Below are 13,695 nucleotides of genomic sequence, written 5' to 3'. Positions count from 1 at the left end.
GGTTTTTCAGTTGGTTGTTTTTCCAGACTCTTTTGTGTAGTCTTCCAAAGGCGCTATTTGCCTTGGCGAGTCTGTTGTCTATCTCATTGTCGATCCTTGCATCTGATGAAATGGTGCAGCCGAGATAGGTAAACTGGTTGACCGTTTTGAGTTTTGTGTGCCCGATGGAGATGTGGGGGGGCTGGTAGTCATGGTGGGGAGCTGGCTGATGGAGGACCTGAGTTTTCTTCAGGCTGACTTCCAGGCCAAACATTTTGGCAGTTTCCGCAAAGCAGGACGTCAAGCGCTGAAGAGCTGGCTCTGAAAGGGCAACTAAAGCGGCATCGTCTGCAAAGAGTAGTTCACGGACAAGTTGCTCTTGTGTCTTGGTGTGAGCTTGCAGGCGCCTCAGATTGAAGAGACTGCCATCCGTGCGGTACCGGATGTAAACAGCGTCTTCATTGTTGGGGTCTTTCATGGCTTGGTTCAGCATCATGCTGAAAAAGATTGAAAAGAGGGTTGGTGCGAGAACACAGCCTTGCTTCGCGCCATTGTTAATGGAGAAGGGTTCAGAGAGCTCATTGCTGTATCTGACCCGACCTTGTTGGTTTTCGTGCAGTTGGATAATCATGTTGAGGAACTTTGGGGGACATCCGATGCGCTCTAGTATTTGCCAAAGCCCTTTCCTGCTCACGGTGTCGAAGGCTTTGGTGAGGTCAACAAAGGTGATGTAGAGTCCTTTGTTTTGTTCTCTGCACTTTTCTTGGAGCTGTCTGAGGGCAAAGACCATGTCAGTAGTTCCTCTGTTTGCGCGAAAGCCGCACTGTGATTCTGGGAGAATATTCTCGGCGACACTAGGTATTATTCTATTTAGGAGAATCCTAGCGAAGATTTTGCCTGCAATGGAGAGCAGCGTGATTCCCCTGTAGTTTCTATTACTATTAAAACAAACATTTTATCTAAATTTTAATGTCTTTTTCAAGCTTTACCAATTTTTATTCCCAAATCATTTTTTGGTTCACTGGATTCACTAAAATAGAAAAAAATGGCAAGGAAAACATCCTTGCTTAAATAAAGCTCACCTTCAAAAGACTAAAATGAATGGTGGATTGGCCTTTCCTAATTTTAGATTGTATTATTGGGCAATCAATATACATAATCCACTTCTTTAATTACATTTTATAAAGTTGCTGATCACCCTCCTTGGGTAGAAATGGAATTGAATTTTACTAAAAATACATCTCTGTTGCCAATTTTAGAGTCTTTTTTTTACCTTTTTCTTTTTATAAACTGATTACAATCCGATTATGAGACAGTTTGAGAATATAGGAACAGTTTAGAAAGTTTTTTGGATTTCTCTTGCCAGCCCTATTATATAATCATCTTTTTCAACCTTCTTTTAAAGCCTTTGTCATCTATACTGGATAGCGATTTGCAACCTAACCTATCGAGTGCCCTTTTTAGAATTGTAGCTTCAGAAGTGGGTTGAGTTCCCACTTCCACACATCGGGTTGTAGCCTTTTCTACATTGCTGGCTAGATGATCTATCTTATTTAAATGAAAGATTCTAATCCACCTACTTTGATTCAGTGGCTCTCTCAAATTATGTCATGTTTAAGTTTAGAGAAAGTTAGGAGACGTACATGTGATACCTCTATTAAATTTGAGAAGACTTGGCGACCTTTTATAAATTACTTCCACTTGATTTAATTAGTATGATTATTTTCCCTTCCAGACTATATTTTATTTCTTTTCTCTTTGTTGATGAAGACCAGAAGATTAAATTTTATTAATAAATTCTCAGGAGAGGCTGCTCAGTCTTTATTTTTAGACTAAGTGGGGTTTTATATAATAATAAAATAATGTTTTTTTTAAAGATTTCAGTTTGAGGAGATGAGAACATATTTGTTAATTGTGGTGTAACATAATATGTTATATCATATGATGTCATATGATGAATTTTTTCCCCTTTTTGATCATGTATTCCTATTCTCCTTGTGTATTGTTTACCTATAATATGATTAATAAAAAGATTGAAAAAGAAAAGAACATGATCATACCTCAGAAACTGGTGTATAAACTCCTCACTGGGTATCAGTACCCTTCTCTACAAATGAATCCTGGACATCTTAATTGAAAGACCAGTCTGTCCAGGTTGGCAGCAAAACCTTAAGCCCCATCTCACTGAGTGGTAGGGCATGTCAGGGCTGCATGCTTAGTCCACTACTGTTCACGCTGCTGACTCATGACTGTACTGCCAGATTCAGTTCTGATGGAATCAGTTAAATCTCTGAGGTGGCATGGTTGGCATAGTGGTTAGTGCAATGCCTTTACAGCGTCAGCGAACGGGACTTGGGTTCGAATCTTACGCTGTCAATAAGGAGTGTGGTGGAACATGGTAGTGCAGGTGTGACCTCACTAGACTGTACAGGCTGGCATGCCCTGACCCTGTAACTCCTCCTCATAGATCCTAATAAAGGCTGATACTCCTAGTCTCCTCCTTCTATACCAGCCTTGGATCCAGGCCAGCAGCATGTAGAGACATGCCCAATGTTTCTGGATATTAAAGCCTTTAATCACTTGCTTCGTGTCTGCTTGTGGTTATCGATCACACCACAGGGAGTTTGTATGTTCTCCATGTGTCTGGTTCTGGTTTCCTCCCATCATTTGAAATGTACTGGGGGTGTAGGTTAATTAGGAATAAATTGGGCATTACGGACTCGTGTACCAAAATGACCTGTTACCGTGCTGTATGTCTGTAATGATATAATGTATTATGCTGACTGCTTGCTATTGGTTATGACTGTAGATTGGCTCCACCCTACTGGTATAACAGATGGTGCAACTTATCCCACTAGTCAGTAGAGGTGGCTTCTTCTGTTAATAAAAGGCAATAGAATGATATGTCTGGTCCTTGCTTATGGCATATCAATGTCTAAATTCAAATTTAATTTGCAAATGATACAACAGTTGTTGATGGCCTCATGATCAACGAATATGAGTTGAATGACAGAGAGGAGGTTGAAAGGCTCATAAAATAGTGTGAGAATAACAATCTGAGTCTCAAAATGGGAGATGATTGTGGAAGTTAGGAGGATGAAGGCTGACTATTCTCCACTACACATCAATAACTCAGTCGGAGAGTGGGAAGCACAAAATTCTATGGCATGCATAGAAAAAGATGATATATCCTGGACTGACAAGACCTCCTTGTTAGTCAGGAAAGTGCAGCAGCCCCTACTCTTCCTAAGGAGCTTGTGAAGGGCAAGGCTACCAACTCCATCTTGAAAATAATTGACAGGAGCACAAATGAGACAACCTGTCTGGTTGTATCATTATGTGTTATGGTAACTGCAAAGCAATAGACAGAAAGTCTATGCAGAAGATCGTAGATACAGCTAAGAGTATCACTGGGGGCTCCCTTTCCTATTAACAACATTTACTGGGAGCATTGTCCAAACAGGGCTCAAGGAATTACAGAGGACACTTTCTATCCAGCATACAGTAGCTTTTACCCACTGCCATCAGGAAGGAGGCACAGGAACATCAAAATTAGACTGCCAGGCTGGGGAACAGCTTCTTCCTACAGGCTATGAAATGGATGAATAGTATCCTGTAACTGTGTAAATTATCCCAAATATTTATATGTAATTATTTTGATTATTTATGTGATAATTATATACTGTGTATTGTGTGTTTTTATGCGTGCCCCATGGTATTGGCAGACATTGTTTCATCAGGTTGATTTGTACAATCAGATGATAATGAAATTGAATGTGAGAGGAACTCCTGCCTTTTTCGCTTAGTTCCACTGTAGAGGAAAAATCTGAGCTTGGTCTCAGGAGTTGGTCACTTAGTTACTTGAATAGAGCTGTGTACATCATATGTACTTCAGGTATTATGCATTAAGTATTATCAGGTGTTACTCATGGACTCCTGGGCATTAGGGGACCTGATAGTTAAGTGCAGATGAGCACTGCTGCTTGGAAAAGGTTAGTATGTTTCCAAAACTGCTTGCAGGTATTTGTCTAATTCTCATAATTTCAGTGTGTCCCAAAGCATTTTTACAGGGAATGAATCTTGGCAGTAGTTTTCTGAGAATGGGGTTATGAAGCCCTGATAAATTCAAAGTTAAAGGAAATTCAAAATCAATGGACTGAATGCACAAGTAAATGAAGATGGTTGCAATATTTAGGGTCCAATGATCTCAGCCCTAAGAAATTACAGGGCATTCTGCAGGAACACAGAAACAAAATGCAGCAGACATCGGAACTCTGAAGTAAAACAGAGTATTCAGCATGCCAGGCAACATCTGTGGAGAGAGAAAAAGAGTTAATATTTCAAGTGAATGACTCCCATCAGGCCTCTCATAGTCTAAAAAGAGTTTAAAAGGCCCAGAGTTCAGGTCATGATTAAAACCAGTCAGAGAATAATTCAGTAAATATAAGTAATGCAAATTTTGCCCATGAGCACATCAAATCTCATTATACCTTCATTACACGTCATTACATTAACAATGCAATACAGTATTTTCCAGGGTATCCTGCTGTAAAGCATAACCTGTGAATGAAACCTATAAATTGATGTTTTACTTTACCTGCGATCATTTGAGTGTTGAAAGTAATAAAGAATAGCAATTAAATCTTCTGAATTTAAAATTAAATCATCATATCCTTTATTTATTACTTCCTCTCAAATGACACATTGAATTCTTTAGTCCTATTTTTGACCACATTACAAATGAGATTTTAGTTGAGGTACTAATTTAAAATAATTATTAGACTCTAGTGAGCAAATTCTCCTCATTAATCATATTGTCCTCATTCTCCAAAGAAATACATACAATTCACAACTTACAGTATTAAGTATTCCAAAATTAATGGAAACAAAACAATTAATCTTGGCATACACTAGTTAATTTGTAATTAATGCTGGTATTATAGAGAGGTAGAACAAGAAATATAAATATCAGTCATGTAAACATCCTCTTCCTAAATCACTGATGGCAGAATATCCAATCTGCATGTTTAATAGTCAAACCCAGATCTTAAAATGAAATGACTGAACACAATAAAAAAAACAGACCCAGTGTTCATCATAAGTGTAAATGAGATCTGGAAGGTAAGGAACTGCTACATTTAGCTGTAACCGCTAACTAATCCATAACGTTTGTGACGTGCATTCAGCATATATAGAAATAGTGTAGCATGGTGGCTATATTCTAGAATTAATATCCAGAGACATGAACTAATGATTTGAAAATATGAGATTAAATTGGAGAAAAACTATTATTTAAATGTATCTAGAATTGAAAGGATTGCATTATTAATTCTGACCATGAAAATATTTGGACATGATAAAAAAAAACTGTCTGGTTCTCTGATATCCTTTGATGAAGGAGGTATGCTATCTTTATTAAGTTTTGCTCGCAAAACCCACAGCAATATGGTTGATCCTCAAAAGTCTTTTGAAATGCGGAGCAAAACAGTCAGTTCTACTAAACTGCAAATAAATGCAACAATGAGAATGAAACTGGACAGACTAAACACCAAATTCCGATCAGATAAAAGTACACTCAGCTGAGGTGATATTTGAAGACTACATCAATTACTGGAGAATTTTGCCAAAATTTATATTTTATGAATAACGAATTTTCCATTGGATCTTGCAAATGTGGGCTTTCTGTTCATCATATCAAGGGTATTTTGTAAGTCAACAAAAGCTACCTCAACATGTGCCTGGTTGTTCATGGTTTCATCTTTGTACAAAACACAAAATGCAATGGACAGTTCACTTGTATAGCACTTCGTTCTCAGCCCATACTGGATCTCAGATAAGACTGTTTCATAAGAGCTTTTATTTCAGTGGCATCCTTGCAGAGATTTTACAGTTCAACTGCCCTGGTAGTCCATGCTGACCAGAGATATATTTTGGTATGTCAAGTGAAGTTTATTGTCAGCTCATTGCACACGTACAACAGGACAAAATGACATTCTCTGGTTCTTTCGTGCAAAACATTCAGACACATAACCAGACATAAAACACATATACAGACAAATGATACATATTCAGTATTCATACATACAAATAAATAAATATTGTTTCGCTATGTCAATGAGGGTGAGAAGGAGGGAAACATTGGTGATCCTCTCTGTAACTCCTATTGTACTGTGGATTGGACCATTCCTGTGGAATGGTATGTGTGGGAGTTGTCCCCTTTGTTTTTGTGTAGAGACATTATCTTTGTTCCATTATGTTATATATTATTACCATATATGGTTAATTCAGAACAGATTGAACAGCTTAAAATCGATGATTCATGAGTTGTGTTGGCCATCAGCAGCAATAGATTTGTATTCCACTGGAATTTTAATTAAAAAAAATTTAGACGTACAGCACGGTTACATGCCATTTCAGTCCATGAGTCCATGCCGCCCAATTACACCCGAATGACCTACACCCCTGGAACTTATTTGAATGGTGGAGCCCCTGGGAAAAACCAATGCAGACATGGAGAGAACATACAAACTCATTACAGATAGTGCAGGATTCAAACCCTGGTCCCAAATCCTTTGAACTGTAAAGGCATTGCGGTGACTACTGCACCAAGCTATGCTGCCCCTTTCAATTCAATGTCTTGAAAATCCCTTCCTTTACCATTATCATCAGGCTGGCAACAAGGGCAGTTTATAAAGGACTGGCAGGGGCAACAATGGGAATATTCAAAAAGCCACAAGTCGATATGCATGTTAAACAGCAAAATCAACATATATTGTAATGTTTCTGAACAAATCCCCAGCAGATGGATACCCATAGCCAGTTTCAGATATAAATAGTGGAAGACAAGTAACCATCAATCAGATAAGGATAGTCCATGACCATTTTATTGTCTCTAATGGCAGAACCCATTGCGTTTCTTGTTTATTTAAAACAGCTTCTTTCTGAAGTGTCAGGGTAACACAATGTTTCGCAACCTTTTTTTATTCCCTACTCACATACCATCTAAGTAATCCCTTACTAACCACAGAGCACCTATGGCCTAGATTAGTAAGGGATTAATTAAGGGGAAGTGTGAGTGGAAAAAAAAGGTAGAGACCCATTGGTATAGCACATCCATCACAACTTCTTTCAGAGATCTTACTCAGCCTTCTGATATGTTGAATGAATTAATCTGATAATAATAAAGAGGTAAGAGTTATTGGAATTCCCCCCCCCCCCCACATTCCAGTCATGGAGCTAAATTCAAACCCATATCCTCGACCATTAAGAAGAACAAGGGTAACAGGTGCATTGGAATCATTAAATTTTGCTTTGCCCCTTGAAATTCACACTCTATTCTTCTTTTAAAATTATTTTTATTGAGTTTTATCATGCAACCATACATTATAAGTCCATATAAATTAAATATAATAGTGTTGCATTAGTTTCATATCATATATAAATAATAATACATGGACTCATATTAACATAACATAACATAACATAACATAACATAACATAACAACAATTAGAGCATGGAAACAGGCCATTAGCCCCTTCTAGTCTGCACCGAACCAAACACTCCTCTCTAGTCCCACCTACCTGCACAATGACCATAACCCTCCACCTTCTTCTCATCCATATACCTGTCCAGCTTTTTCTTAAATAATAAAATTGACTCTGCCGCCACTATTTCTCCTGGAAGCTCATTCCACACCGCTACCACTCTCTGAGTAAAGAAGTTCCCCCTCATGTTACCTCTAAACCTCTGCCCCTTAACACTTAACTCATGTCCTCTTGTTTCAATCTCTCCTACTCTTAACGGAAATAGTCTATCCATATCCACTCTGTCTATCCCTTTCATAATCTTAAATACCTCTATCAAATCCCCTCACAACCTTCTACGCTCCAAAGAATAAAGACCTAATCTGCCCAATCTCTCCCTGTACTCTAGATGCTTAAACCCAGGTAACATTCTGGTAAATCTTCTCTGCATTCTCTCCACTCTGTTTATATCCTTCCTATAATTAGGCAACCAGAACTGCGCACAGAACTCTAAATTAGGCCGCACCAACGCCTTATACAATCTCAACATCACTTCCCAACTCCTATATTCCATGCAATGATTGATAAAGGCCAGCATACTAAAAGCCTTCTTCACCACCCTATTCACATGAGTTTCTACCTTCAGGGAACAATGTACCATTACTCCTAAATCCTTCTGCTCTTCTATATTTATCAATGCTCTCCCATTTACTACGTATGTCCTGTTCTGATTCTTCTTACCAAAATGAAGCACCTCACAATTATCAGCATTAAATTCCATCTGCCATTTTTCAGCCCACTTTTCTAAGCAGCCCAAATCCCTCTGCAATCCTTGAAAACCTTCTTCATTATCTACTATTCCACCTATCTTAGTATCGTCTGCATATTTACTAATCCAATTCACCACCCCATCATCTAGATCATTAATGTATATAACGAACAACAATGGGCCCAATACAGATCCCTGAGGCACACCACTGGTCACCGGCCTCCAACCTGACAGACAATTGTCCACTACCACTCTCCCTTTCAGCCAATGTTCAATCCATTTGACTATCTCAAAATTTATACCTAAAGACTGCACCTTCCTAACTAACCTTCCATGTGGTACCTTATCGAAGGCCTTACTGAAGTCCATATAGGCAACATCCACTGCGCTACCCTCATCCACATTCCTAGTCACCTCTTCAAAAAATTCAATCAGATTGGTCAAACAGGACCTACCGCCCACAAATCCGTGTTGAGTGCTCCTGATCAGACCCTGTCTATCTAGATATTTATAAGTACTATCTCTAAGAACTTTCTCCATTAATTTACCTACCACAGACGTCAAACTTACAGGCCGATAATTGCCAGGCTTCCTCCTTGAACCCTTTTTAAATAACGGAACCACATGCGCAATACGCCAATTCTCCGGCACTATCCCCATCTTTAATGACATTTGGAAAATTACCGTCAGAGCCTCTGCTATTTCCTCCATTACTTCTCTCAATGTCCTGGGGAAGATCCCGTCTGGTCCCGGAGACTTATCCACCTTTATATTCCTCAAAAGCCCTAACACTACATCTTTCGTGATCACTATATTCTCCATATTTACCCAATTTGCTTTTTTTTAATCTCACATATCCCAATATCCTTCTCCTTGGTGAATACCGAAGAAAAGAAACTGTTCAATATCTCCCCCATTTCTCTAGGCTCCACACACAGTTTTCCGCTCTGATTCTCTAAGGGACCAATTTTGTCTCTCGCTTTCCTTCTACCATTAACATATTTGTAGAACCCTTTTGGATTAATTTTGACCCTGCTTGCTATAGTCTCCTCGTACCTTCTTTTAGCTTTCCTAATTCCTCTCTTAAGATTCCTCTTACATTCAATGTATTTTTCAAACATCTCCTTAATTCCATGCTTCTTATACCTAATGTACGCCTCCCTTTTTCTTCGAACTAAGTTTCCAATATTCCTTGAAAACCACAGCTCTCTCAAATCTTTTGCCCCTCCTTTTAACCTAACAGGAACGTAAAGCTTTTGCACTCTCAAAATCTGATCTTTAAAAGACTTCCATCTCTCTACTACATCCTGCCTATAAAACAAATTGTCCCAATGCACACCCTGTAAGTCCTTTCGCATCTCCTCAAATCTAGCTTTTCCCCAATCAAAAACCTCAACCCTTGGCCCTGACTTATCTCTTTCCATAATGACATTGAAGCTGATGGCATTATGATCATTATTCTAATCTAAACATATGGAGAATGGTTAAAAAGAAAGTAAAAGAAAGAGAAAAATAAAGTTGATTATAAAGATTTAACCCTATCCACTAACTAAGGCTGAAATTGGTATTCAGGCAGATTTGAAATTGAACAACAGCCTCGAAGAAAAGTGTACACTTACTGCATCCCCACACCTTGATCAATCCATTTATGAAGGTAAGGTATAAATGACCCCATCTTATTGAAAGAGATCTTAATCTTCTTAACATTATGTCTGTTTTTTTTTCCAAACTTAGAAAGGACATAATATCCAATAGCCATTGTCGATGGATGGGTGGAAAGACCTCTTCAGTTAAGCAATATTCCTCTTTTAGTCAGTAATATAGAAAATGCTAAGACCTGTTTTTGGTTGGACATTAAATATAAAAATGCATCACTGAAGAAGCCAAACATTTCAGTCAGTGGACATGGTTCTAGATCGATCCCATAAATGGCTGAAAATGTTCTGAAAATAGCAGTCCAATATCCTGCTAAATTGGGACAAAACCAACACGTATGTATCAAAGAGGCTTCAAATCTTTTACATTTATCACACAATGAGTTGATTACTGGTAGATTCAAGCAAGCTTAACTTGCTAACTGTGAAATGTTTCCCAAATTCTCATTTCAGGTCAAAGGCTTGAAACTCTTATCCTAATACAATACAAAAAAGTGCTGGAGAAGCTTAGCAGGTTATGGAGCATCTATAGGTAGTAAATGGTAACCAACATTTTGACCTGAGCTCTTTGTCAAGGTATGAGTAAAATACATGGTGTGTGGAAAGAAAATAATTTTTACCCTTGTCCTTCCCCATACTATTTGTCGTCCAAGTGGGGAAGAATCTATCCTTGTGACGCTGGTTGCTTGTCCTTAGGCTCCTGTTCTTTTCTCATGATGGTAACAGAGTGAAGAGGGCTTTGCCTGGGTGGTGAGGGTCTTTGAGGATAGAGGCTGCTTTCTCAAGACCCACCTCTTGTAGATGTCCTTGATGGAGTGAAGACTGTGGCCATGATGTCGCTGGCTAAGTTAACAACTCTTTAGTTTTTCCTGACCTAGAGGTGTACCTCTACCAAATCACCTCTCATTCTTCTATGCTCCAGGAAATGAAGTGCTAACCTCTTTAACATTTCCCTGTAACTCAGTTCTTCAAGTCTCAGCAACATCCTTGTAAGTCTCTTCTGCACTTTTTCAATGCTGATAAGTGTGAGGTGCTTCATTTGGAAAGAATAATCAAAGCAAGACATATGTGGTAAATGGGGGGGGGGGGGCATTGAAGAATGCAGTGGAGCAGAAAGATCTAGGAATAATGGTGCATTATTCCCTGAAGGTAGGAGCACATGTGGATAGGGTGGTGAAGAAGGCCTTTAATATGCTTGCCTAAAAAATCAGTGCATAGAATATAGGAGTTGGGAAGTAATGATGAAATTGTACAAGGCATTGGTGAGGCCAAATTTAGAGTACTGCGTGCAGTCTGGTCACCAATTTATAGGAAGGATATTAACAAGATAGAGAGAGTGCAGAGAAGATTTACAAAAATGTTGCCTGGGTTTCAGCATCTGGAATACAAGGAAAGATTGAGCAAATTAGGTCTTTATTCCTTGGAACATGGAAGGCTGAGAGGGGATTTGATAGAGGTGTTTAAGATAATGAGAGGGATCGATAGAGCTGATGTGGAAAGGCTTTTCCCATTGAGAGTAGGAGAGATGGATACAAGAGGTTGAGAGTTGACAGGCAAAGGTTTAGGAGTAACATGAGGGGGAACTTCTTTACTCAGAGAGTGGTTACTGTGTGGAATGGGCTTCCGGGAAATTTGGTGGAGGCAGGGTCAATTTTGTCATTTAAGAAAGAGTTGGATAAGTATATGGATGGGAGGGGGATGGAGGGATATGGGCAGAATGCTGGTAAGTGGAATTAGAGGAGGGTACTTGGATCAGTGCAGATTAGAAGGGCCAAATTGGCCTGTTTCTGTGCTGTAATTGTTATATGGTTATATCATCCAGATCATTGATATAGATGACAAACAACAATGGACCTAACCCCAATCTTTGAGGCATGCCACTAATCACAGGCCTCCAATCATCCAATACCACTCTATAGCTTCTCCCATGATGCCAATTCATTATCTCACCATAAACAACAAATGATTGAACTTTCCTGACTAACTTCCTATGCAGTACCTTGTCAAATATCTTAGTAAAGTGCATGTAGACAAATTCACAGCCTTTCTTCAACTTTCCTGATAGCATCACACCTTGAAAAACTCTATAGAATTGGTTAAACATGACCTACCATGCACAAAGCTATGTTGACTAACCAGAATCAGTCCATGCAGAATGCCACTAGTCATTGACCTCCAAGCAGAATATGCTCTATCTATGACTAACTTCTGCTTTCTGAAATCAAGCCAATTTTGAATCCACACAGCCAAGGTTCCTTCAATCCCATGCCTCATGAACTTCTAAATTTGTCAATGCTGAACTAAAATCCATATACACCACATCTATGCCCTATCTTCATCAATTTCTTTTGTTACTTACACAAAAAACTCATGAGACATGATGACTATCTCTGAGAATACTATACTGCTCTAAATCCTCCTCATAAATCTGTCCCTAAGAATCAAACAATTTGCCCACCAATGACATGACTTATTAGTCCATAATTCCCAGGATTCTCCTTTTCTAAATAAGGGGATTACATTTGCACTTCTCCAATTCTCCAGTACCTCCCTGTGGCCAGAGAGGATGCAGATATCATTGCTAATGACCCAGTAATATCTTCCTTCACTTCCTGTAGAAACCTGTGTATATCTTGTCCAGTCCCAGGGATTTATCAATCCAAATACTTTTAAGTAGATCCAGCACTTCCTCTTTCTTAATCTCAACATGCTCCAGCAGATAAGCTTGTTCTATACTTATCTCACATTGACCAAGGTTCCTCTTTCTGGTAAATACTGAAGTAACTTTAATTGGGAGAATCTTGATTCTTCATTGAGTTTCATACATAACTGACTGGCAGTGCTTTAAACTAATCTTTGTAAAAACATTCAACTTCCTAGCACTTAACATTTTTTGCTTTGAAAGGCTTTCCATTCTTCAGAAAAAAAAGACATTGATGTTGTCATGTAGAATAATAAAAGGTGATGAAATGTAAGTTAAAAGAAAATAAATGAATTCCAATACTGTGTCATTTGTGATAATGAGTGACACTTAATTTTTCTCCATTATTTCTTATAAAGTCATGCAGCACAGAAACAGACCCTGAGGCACAATTTGCCCATGCTGAGCAAAATGTTCTCCCCACACATCCCACCTGCAAGCACGGCCCACATCCCTCTAAACCTATCCTATCCAGGTGAACATCCAACTTTTCTTGTGTTGCTATAATACCCCCCCACCCCCACAACCACCTTCCCTGACAATCCATTCTATGCATTTTCATCTGTAACAGCAAGGTGTGGATCTGAGAGAGTGGAAAGCAGAGACACAGTGCTGTTTTGAAGACTTCAACAGTCTGGTCCTACTGTTGATGTCTCTGTACAGGCGTTAAATAGCCTGTTAGAGGAGCCAATGGAGTTTTACCCTGCAGCCATGAGTCTGTTCTTGGCAGCAGTCACAAGGGGTTGCAGACACCTGGGAGCAGCAGACTGGTGTAAGGCACCAAAAACAGAGAAAACAACTCCTGTGGAGAAGGAGAACCCAAGAAATGGCAGTAATTATGTTGGCAAACCAGCGAAGGTCTCAATGGTCAGGGAACCCACACAGGCTGTAGGCGGCCAGAGATTGGTTCATGGGAACCAGGTGTCGAAGCTGGGATTTGAGCTGGTGCTGAGGGAAAGAAAGGCTCCCAAAGGGCCTCAAGCACTGTAGATTTCCTGATCATGTCAGTGGTTTGGATCTGGAGCTCAGGTTACCGATGGATCAATCAGGAGTCTCTGTGGTTGCAA

Source organism: Narcine bancroftii, chromosome 2, assembly GCF_036971445.1.
Source record: "Narcine bancroftii isolate sNarBan1 chromosome 2, sNarBan1.hap1, whole genome shotgun sequence".
Classification (NCBI taxonomy): Eukaryota; Metazoa; Chordata; class Chondrichthyes; order Torpediniformes; family Narcinidae; genus Narcine; species Narcine bancroftii.
Note: the sequence above shows the minus strand (reverse complement) of the source record.